Consider the following 8,371-nt stretch of genomic DNA (forward strand, 5'->3'; position numbering starts at 1 on the left):
TTCTCCCATGTAGAAAAAAGCAAAATATACCTTTGAAAGGAGTATTTCCATTGGAAATCATTTTGCTGTCATGGAGGTGGAGAAAAATAATTTAAAACAGATAAAAGATAACAGGATCTGGATAACTTTTCTTTTCTTTTAGATCTTAAAAACCATTCACTTTAATACTATGAGCCCATGTAAGAATGCCATTCAAAATAATGATTTTACATTCTCTAAATCCTTGGTATTCATCATTTTGAGGGAATATCATGTATCATAAGACTGCTTTTATTTTCTTCCCATCAGACAAGATTATCCAAGGCAGCTCTTTCCCTGAGCATCCTGAGGTAATCTGTGAAAATGGTTCGCTAGTCACTTGACCCGGAGAACCCCACGAAATCATGCAAATCAAGAGGTTCCAATCTTCGTGTTCACTTTAAGAACACTCGTGAAACTGCTCAGGCCATCAAGGGTATGCATATACGAAAAGCCACGAAGTATCTGAAAGATGTCACTTTACAGAAACAGTGTGTACCATTCCGACGTTACAATGGTGGAGTTGGCAGGTGTGCGCAGGCCAAGCAGTGGGGCTGGACACAAGGTCGGTGGCCCAAAAAGAGTGCTGAATTTTTGCTGCACATGCTTAAAAATGCAGAGAGTAATGCTGAACTTAAGGGTTTAGATGTAGATTCTCTGGTCATTGAGCATATCCAAGTGAACAAAGCACCTAAGATGCGCCGCCGGACCTACAGAGCTCATGGTCGGATTAACCCATACATGAGCTCTCCCTGCCACATTGAGATGATCCTTACGGAAAAGGAACAGATTGTTCCTAAACCAGAAGAGGAGGTTGCCCAGAAGAAAAAGATATCCCAGAAGAAACTGAAGAAACAAAAACTTATGGCACGGAAGTAAATTCAGCATTTGAATAAATGTAATTAAAAGAAAAAAAAAAGATTATCCAAGGCAATTACTAAAGAGCTGATTCAGGGCCCATGATAAGAACATACAAGAACTTTAGAAGTTGTGTGGCTCCATGGCCCCTTTAAACCTGGGGGGTCTGCAGGCACACAACCAGTAATTTTTCTTAGTGCCAATCGTCGTGTCTCAGGCAGTTTGTACCACATGGGTTGTGGTGGTGGTGGTGATTACTGATGTTCTTTTAAGAACTTTTAGAAGTTCTAGAAACACCAAGAATCAGATTAGCTGTCAGAAGGAGCAGAGAGATTATCCAACATTGGTTATGTATAAGGGATATTAAATAATATTGTTCTCAATAACATTAACAATGAAATATGACAACTTAATAATATAAATCTTAAAGACATTACCAGGTCTCTTTAGAGATGAGATAGGTATCTTTATAGTTATGCTCTAAGCATTTCAATTAACTTGACAAGTTATAGCAATAAATACATAAAAGATGCAAAAGTTGCATCTTCAATAAAGGGAAGGTAGTGGCTTTCTTAATCCAAAATTTTGTTTTATGTATGATACGCCCAGTATTCACTGTATGTGTGATTGGAAGACCCCATTGCTGGATAGGAGGAAGTGCAGACGCCCTAAACATTTAATCAGGTTCACATAGAACATTAGACTCCGTTTTAAGAGGGCAGATTAAGTGCATGTATTTACTTGCTTTCCATGGAATCCCACTTAAATAACACTTGAACAAGTAGAATAAATTCATAACAGTGCTGAGTGCAGTGGACCAGAGATTTTGACCTATTTCTGAAAACCAAATACATGGGATCGTATTGATACAAAATCGTAGCAAGGAATGACAACTCTTTTCCCCAAAGAGCCCTGTGCCCATCTGCATTAGATTCCCAAGGCTGCCATAACCAAGCACCGGTGCCACAAACAGCGTGGTTTATAACACAGATGTATCTTCTTACAGTCCTGGAGGCTAAAAGTTTGAAATAAAGGTATGAGCAAGGTTAGTTCCTTCAGAGAGCTCTGGGGGAAAATATGTTCTGTGCCTTTCTCCCAACCTCTGGGGTTCCCAGCAGTCCTCGGCACTCCTTGCATTGTAGACACATCGCTCCAGTCTCTACCTCTGTGGTTACATGGGTTCTCCCTGTGTGTTTCTGTGTGTCTTCATCTCTTCTCCTCCTCTCCTCTTTTTTTTGAGATGGTATCTCACTCTGTTGCCTAGGCTGGAGTGCAGTGGCATGATCTCAGCTCACTGCAACCTCCACCTCTACAGTTCAACAATTCTTCTGCCTCAGCCTCCCAAGTAGCTGGGATTACAGATGCCCAACACCACGTCCAGCTAATTTTTTTTGTATTTTTAGCAGAGACAGGGTTTCACCATGTTGGCCAGGCTGGTCTCGAACTCCTGACCTCAGATGATCCGCCCACCTCAGCCGCCCAAAGTGTTGAGATCACAGGCATGAGCCACTGAGCCTGGCCTTCTCCTCCTCTTATAAGGACACCAGCGATACTAGATTCAGGGTCCATCCTACTCCAATATGATCTTATCTTAATTACATCTTCAATGACCCTATGCCCAAATAAAGTCACATTCTGAGGTAGCAGGGACTAGAACTTCAACATATCTTTTATCCTTTGGGGGGCACAATTTAACCTGTAACACCATCATTCACCTGTTTGCATTCAGATTAATTTCCTACTCTCTCTCTCTCTCTCTCTCTCTGTCTCTCTCTCTCTCTCTGCTCTTTCTGTGTCTCAAAGTATTAACTCCTACAATCTATATTTTCCAGACTCCCTTGCCAAACTGGCTTCTGGCTGATGTCAACCAACGGGAGGCACTAGCAACGGACTGGCAGGAAGGAGAACCAAAGAAGCCAGGGTGATTCTCCCCTCTATCTCTGCCTTGGGCAGTGTCTCCAGTAGTAGCTACATCTACTCCATGATTCTAGTTCCTTCTGGAAGGCTTGCTGTAGCTGGGAGGCTCTCCCAGTATGCAGCAAGGGGGCCAGAGCTGCTAAACTCTGGGAATGCCATCCTCCAACTCGCCTCTGCTTCTAAAATCTGAGTTGCTTCATTCTTCAGTTTGCTCTGTCAGTTCTTCCAAGACTTTTATAATTAATTCCCCTAATTAAATTCCCTCTATTGAACTACCTGGCATAAGTTCTGTTTTCCTGACAGACCCCTGACTGATCAAGCTTCAGGCGATGCCAAGCTCTGAGTCAACTAGTAGAGAACAGGAGTAGGCCAGGGGGCAGACATCAAGGCAGCTATTGAAAGGACCACCAATGGGATAAGAGAGCAGACCCCAGTGCCCCCCTTCCCTCCTCCTGCAAATGCAGCACAACTGTCAGGAGATGTGTGTGGGAAATAATAGTTGTGTGCAAAATCCTTCACGTTTCTTAGTGGGCAGCCAGTAGATACTACCCAATGTTGTTTTCAAAAGGAACTATAAGCATATTTCTAGTGTAATGATATTACAGTAGCCACCAAAGTTATTTAAAACATCAATAAATAAAAATTATCTCTCAGGACTTAGGGTAGGCAGGTTTATTTTCTCTCCTTCTGTGCTATTTCAATGTTGTAAAACTTTTGCCTCTATTATTTTTGTTGTTGTTGTTGTTGTTGTTGTTGAGACAGAGTCTCGCTCTGTCACCCAGGCTGGAGTGCAGTGGCGCGATCTCGGCTCACTGCAAGCTCCGCCTCCCGGGTCCACGCCATTCTCCTGCCTCAGCCTACCGAGTAGCTGGGACTACAGGTGCCCGCCACGGCGCCCGGCTAATTTTTTGTATTTTTTAGTAGAGACGGGGTTTCACCGTGGTCTCGATCTCCTGATCTCGTGATCCGCCTGCCTTGGCCTCCCAAAGTGCTGGGATTACAAGCGTGAGCCACCGCGCCTGGCCGCCTCTATTACTTCTTTAATGTTTTAAGCACTAATTTCAAAGACTTGACTAGGTCTTTGTCTCGCTAAGGAGCAAGTGATTTTATATCAATTCTTATTTCCTGGACATAGAAGGGGGAAGGTAGAGATGAAAGAGTGGAGAATTTTGAAGCAGGCATGTGAATAAAAAAGCTAATGACACTACTCATTGACTAAGTAATTGCTTTACATGTTACACCGTGGATGGGGGAAATCCATGCAGAGGGTGTTTCATGTTAGGAAATGTGCCACTCTTTCCAAATGTGATATTTTTGAGAATTACTGTGTGTTAGGCCATTCTTGCATTGCTATATTAAAAAAAAAAAAGAACAAAACCTGAGGCTGGGTAATTTATAAAGAAAAGAGGTTTAATTGGCTCACTGTTCTGCAGGCTGTACAGGAAGCATGGTGCTAGCATCTGCATGATGTCTGGGGAGACCTCAGGAAGCTTACAATCATGGCAGAAGGCAAAGGGGGAGCAGGCATCTCGCGTGGTGAGAGTGGGAGTAAAAGAAAGAGTCAGAGGTTGGGGAGGTGCCACACACTTTTAAACAACCAGAACTCATAAGAACTCACTCACTATTGTGAGGACAGCACCAAGTCATAAGGGATCAGCCCCCATGGCCCAAACACCAGGCCCCACCTCCAACACTGGGGACTACATTTCAGCATGAGATTTGGGCAGGACAAATATCCAAACCATATCCTACTGTTCGTTCTTGGGAGACGTGTGAGCACATTTGATCTATTATTTTTAATCCTCACTCCTACTCCTGCTGTCCAAGACCAGTAAAAAGGAGGAGGCTCATCTACCCCTCCACACTGGCAGAGGGCATGGAAGAGACAGAGCTGAAAGGGCTCAAGACTGCTCTGAGCATTTATAGTAAGCCCAGGCATAGCTGCACAGGGTAGATAAGTAGTGCTGGAGTGATTAGAAACTTTCCTCTACAACAGCACAGCATGGTTTTAAAAAAAAATACATATGCTTAAGAAAAAGATAAACCTGAGTTTCAGTCTCAGCATTGCCATCTACTACTTCTACGGCCTTGGACAATGTACTTAAAATCTCTGAACTTCAATCTCCATTTCTGCCAAACAGAGATAACATTTAGTCAACACAGTTTTCATGAAAAATGAGAAAATACATGCAAGGAATTTTATAGAATGTCTTGCATGTAGGAGGACCTCAATAAAACACATCCATTGGTGATGAGGAAATAGGTCAAATAAGGCTCTGCATATCTGGATATAAACAAAAGATGATTGAGAGGGCTTCTTAGATATTTGTAGGTTTTTCAAAGCACTGACTTGCTTACTACTCCTGCTTTTCTTCCAGGCAGTCAAAGCATATTTCCTGACAATTGTACTGAGTGTTTTAAATAGGCTGACAAACAACAGAGACAATCCCATGCAAAGCCAGCCTTCTCAGACCGGCTTATTGCTAGCTGTGGTTCCAGGGAGCAGATTTAGATGAGTCATATGTTGTAGAAATGGGCAGAAAAGGACTGGAGTCCTCGAGACATAACCCCAGATTCAGAGTGTGACGCTTAGTCTGGGGCTCTATTTGTAGTGGGTAGATAGCAGGAAGGTACTATCCAAACTGTGGCCCAGTGAGGGGACCCAGAGTCCCTAGACATCTGTTTCCTAATCTCCAAATTGCACTGTCCCTCCTGGAGTCATGCAGACAAAATGGGAAGGGCCTAGGCCAAAGAGTCAGACAGTGAAGAAAAATGGTTAAGAATCTCCTAGGAAGCTTAGTAAACTTCTAACATCAACGTTAACAAAATGTTTAAGAGAATGATAATTATAGGTGTCACAGGGCTCACTATTAGTCTCATAAATAGGGCTAGATTCAACGTGTCTGGCACGTGTCTGGAAAACTGGTGAGGTGGACCTGACAAAAGTCTCTTGTATAAAATGTATTCTAAAAGTTAAGAAAATGAGACAGATGGCTTGACTTAGTCATTGTAGGAGGAAGTAAGTCTGAGTACAGCACTGTGTTCTCACTAAGTTTATCTACTGGTTGTGCCCAGCAAAAACAGAAGTAACGCCAAACTACAGGTGGTCCCTGATGGCCTCAGAGAGACTCAGCAGTAGGCATGTACAGGGTGAGCAGGAAGGAATACCTGGCAGAAACCTAGTACCCCATGGAGGGGCCTGCCACAAAAGAAGAGAACAAATGAGCATGACATTTGAGAGCTGTAGATGATCAGACTTGTTCAGTATTGCATGGGAGGCATCCTATAGAGATGCCCCATAACAGGACCTGTACCAGTGGGCAGCAAAAAGAGATAGGGAACCGTGGGAGGCTATTGTGATCACAACCACTGTTTACTCACAGGTGAATGTGGCCTTGGGAAATGCCAGCACGAGTAAATGACCATAAATGGTCATTCTTTTGACTGCTAGTTGACGGTTGAAAGCCTCAAAGAAATATACTATAGTCCACAATAATAACTAAGTGCAAAGACCTCTGGAAATTTCTACAGATGTATAGACTCTGCTGTTAAGTCAAAGCAGACCTTTGTCTAGACAGCTCTGAGATAGAAAACTCTTCTATTTCCTTCCGGCGTCTGCTATCTCTGGGGACTTATAAAGGACCTTGTCTTCCCTGATAAGGTGATATCATCTGATTTATGCATTAATTGGGTTGGGATAGGCTTTATCAGTAACAATTTTCTAAAAAAAGAAATCTCAATGGCTTAATGCAATAAAGACTTACTTCTTGATCACATAGTGCCTGATACAAATTGGGTGGTCCTCTTCCATCTTAAATATATTCCAACTACAGCACATGGTCTCCATGATCATCATAGAAGGGAAAAGAGAGCTAGTGAATCCACAGGAAGATTTTCAGTGCCAGGCCTACCTAGAAATGTTCATCTCACTCCTGTCCATTTTCCCATTGGCCAGAATTGTCCATGACTCACCTGGCCCAGGAAGGCTTGGAAAGGGAGAGGAACACCTGACCACTGGGTGAGCATGAAGAATCTCTGCCACATATTTTCCTTAAACAATTCATCTCTCTCATTAGTTGCCTTGTTTAAATTGCTGTTGTTAAATACATTTAGTTAAGTCTTGGGGAATGAATTAGTCAAGAAAGGAGAAATATATTCATCAAGGTTAAAAAAAATTAAAAACCAGTACCAGACACATCTTCTTCTTCTGAGTCATCTCAGTGTGATTTATCTAGTAATGAGTTAAATGTTTGCTGTATATTTACCATGGAGTGAGACAGAGCAGGCTTTATGTTCTCAGCAACAGCTTTGAACGCTGCCAGCATTAGAACCTATTTGTTTTATTGAGAAGAGGGATTGTTGGCTGGAACACAAGGGCTCCCCATTACTCTTTCTGGAAAAAGCAATGGGAACTTTAACTTTTCTCTGGACAGCTACCAACATCTATCAGAAGAAACAAGAGTGTAACGTCTCTTTCTGAAGGGCCGCACTTAGAATGCCTAACAGCCTCCCAGCCTCTACTGGTGTCAGCAGTAGATAGAAGTCCAAATGCAAGCTCTTCTGTGTTTACTGGAAGTGCTAAAGTGAATCAACCCTATAAACGGAAAACAACCAACTGGCCTGACCTGGAATACTAAATGAAACCGAAGTCCAAAGGTACCAAGCTCAAAATCAAGAGCAGATGCATTCAAGTGTACCCTCTTCCCCCCAGGATTAATTCTGAGTTCAGACAGAGACATATTCTATGACCTCAAGTAGAAGACTTCATGTCTCTGCACTTCGGCTAACTCAAGGTCAAACTCAAGTCTCTTGGGCAGAGAGTTTTTTCCTTGAAGGAAAATTCTAGAGGTCAGGGTGAGCTAGAAATGAATATCAAAGTTTTCTATTTCTCAAAGTTGAGTTTTCTAAAACTCTTTTTTTCAACTCACTGCTGACTTTAAATCTTCCACATGGCTTCCTTCAGCTTCAGTAGACTATCTGCTTCCTCCTAATTCACAGAGAAAACAGAGAAAAGAGTAAGAAAACTCCCAACTCTGTCCACACTGCCCACAAATTTTTCAGCCAAGTATTTTCCACTTCCTGTCCTGTTCATTCCTCCACCCACCACTGCCTGGTTTCCACCTTCGCTGCACCACTGAAGCTGCTCTAGTTAACACTGCTGCTGCCTTAACCTGAAGAACACTTGTAAATCCCTGTCTCATTTGACCTTCCCTTGGCATTCAGTACTGCTGTTGACCATTTCTTCACTTTCTACTCTGCTGGTTCCTGGTTCCCCAGATTTCTGGTTCTCCTAACACCTACCAAGTCTCTGTAATGCCTTCTTAAATGTTGCTGTTGCCCCAGGTATCCCATTTAGCTCTCGGCTAATTCATTGAACAAGGCTTTCTTGAATGAGGAAGAACTTAGTGGAAAGGCTAAAGCCAATCAGCTCCTCAGAATGAAAATGGGCACAAGGGTTGGCACAAGAAAAACAGAATAGAATAAGATCCACCCCTGTCCTCATGGACCTATGCTCTGGATCTCATTTAATGGCCCCAGCATCTACCCAGGCGCCCAGGCTGAAAACTGTCACACTCAC

At 42.8% G+C, this 8,371-nt stretch overlaps 1 pseudogene; it reads left to right on the forward strand.

Annotated features, from left to right (window-relative positions):
* The first annotated feature begins 342 nt into the window (after positions 1-342).
* LOC100460880 (large ribosomal subunit protein uL22-like) lies at positions 343-937 on the forward strand (annotated as a pseudogene).
* The last annotated feature ends 7,434 nt before the right edge of the window (positions 938-8,371 follow it).

This window comes from Pongo abelii, chromosome 5 (assembly GCF_028885655.2).
Source record: "Pongo abelii isolate AG06213 chromosome 5, NHGRI_mPonAbe1-v2.0_pri, whole genome shotgun sequence".
Lineage (NCBI taxonomy): Eukaryota > Metazoa > Chordata > Mammalia > Primates > Hominidae > Pongo > Pongo abelii.